Source organism: Triticum aestivum, chromosome 2A (genome assembly GCF_018294505.1).
Source record: "Triticum aestivum cultivar Chinese Spring chromosome 2A, IWGSC CS RefSeq v2.1, whole genome shotgun sequence".
NCBI classification, from domain to species: Eukaryota; Viridiplantae; Streptophyta; class Magnoliopsida; order Poales; family Poaceae; genus Triticum; species Triticum aestivum.
The window spans coordinates 643,114,555-643,116,574 of record NC_057797.1 but is presented as its reverse complement, the minus strand read 5'-3'; positions in this window follow the sequence as shown (position 1 = coordinate 643,116,574).

Here is a 2,020-nt window from a genome sequence, read left to right as displayed (position 1 = left end):
CAAGGCATATCTATCACTAGACAAGATAGCACACACATAAGTTAACTATGATAGATAAAGTGCATATGTCTTACACCATATGAGGAAAGGTCTCGAAAGCACAAACCAAACAAGAGCAAATAAGCACAAACGAGGTCCAAAAGACAAAGCAAATAAACGCACCAAGCACGACACAACGCAAATCCCTACACTCTCTCCCCCTTTGGCATCGAGACGCCAAAAAGGCAGAGAGGACACCTACACATACGGGGTGGCTCAGGCAGAGAAGTCATCCCACTGCTCCTCGTGCTCCTCGCCAGACTCAGTGGCAGGGATAGTCTCCTCGAAGTCATCCTCTGAACAGGTCCACTTGTATCCCTGCTTTGACATCCAGGCAGCCTCAGGTGTGATGACGTCCTCAGACCCGCCAGACACATCCTCTCCAAAGAGCCTCATAACCTTCTTGTCACGGCGGCGACTCTCCTTGTATGCCACGTGAGCCCTGTACTATCCCTTTGCCGGCATGCAGAAGAGAGTCTTCATCTTGTCCTTTAGCTTCTTGGCCCATGACGGCTCAGAGGAAGGAGTGGTGGACCTAGCAGCACGGTCCTCAGCAACATTCTCAGCAGCAGCAGCCGCCTCCTAACCAGCAGCCCTCCTAGCAGAAGAGGCCTCAGCACGGGTAGTGGTGTTGGCCGAGTTGGGCTTGACGTGGAGGCTGATGGACTCATGGAGAATCCAGTCTGGAGCAAGGAACTCATCACCAGGGTACATCTTCTCCCAAGTGGTGGAGAGCAGCCGAAACAGGTACGGTCCATAGATAGGTACCTTGCGAGTGAACACCGTAAACTGAAGCTCACACCACATGATGTGTGAGACATCAAGTGGCTGAGTCTGAGAAGAACGTGCCTCTGCACACAGGAGCAACATGTCCACTAGATATGCATGGACCTTGTCCTTGTCGCCAATGCGTGGGAACAGAGTGTTGCGGAAGATGCGATGCATGATATCCAGAAAGGAGTTTAACACACAAGTTGACTTGCCATTGGGGAGAACCTTCTCAACAAGGAAAGGCTGAAGCAGGTTCTTGTTGGCAGACTCAGAGTTGGCATGGGGGCGAACACCAACGGGGGTGTGAAGCCCGTCATCAGGAATGTGCAGCAGATCCATGAACTATTTCCATGTAGCAGACAGCTGACGGCCGTTGGTCATCCAGGTCATCCTCCGCTCCTCCCCGGGATGAAAGTACACTGAGGCAAAGAACTGACAGATGAGCTCAGGGTCATAGTCATGGTGAAAAGAGATCACCGGCTCAATAGCAAACTGCTCCACCAAGTCCAGAGCCTCTCCAAAATAGTCACGAAACTTGTCCTTCTGCATGTGATGCATGTCTATCCACTTGACATCAAAGAAGGTATTCTGCTTGCTCTTGATCACATCCAGATAGATGAGAACCTGTTGCTTGTTCCAAAACATCTCAGTGCCTCTGAGCACAGCCCGAGGAGTCACATAGGGATTGATCCTCCGACGTTCGACATAATCAGAGACAGAAATCTCGTCCATGCCCTTAGCAGGTTCCTTTTGCTTGCTGGCAGTGGTCTTGACATTGCGCTTGGGGCATTGGAGACCTCTGGGGCTTCATCTTGGGGGTTGCGCAGACGCTTGGAGATAGTGTCACGACTGGGATTGGAACGGCAAGAGCCACCACCTGAGACACAAAAACGCAAAACACCCACAACAACCAAGAGGGATTAATGCAAAGACCACAACAAAGCAAGAGAAACAAGCAGAAAGCACACATGATAAATGCCTAGAGAAAGATTTGATCCCTACGGTAGTACTGCCAAGTGCTGCGAAGCTAAGATAGTAGTACGGCTCTTAGACGCGGTAGTACCGTGCAAGGTCATGGTAGTACCGGGTCTAGGAGTGGTAGTACGACCTTAGCGCCTCAGCTACCGCGGTAGTACTGCGTCTGCTGAGCGGTAGTACCACACAAGCTAGCACGGTAGTACCGCACCTGATGGGTGGTAGTACCGCAAGA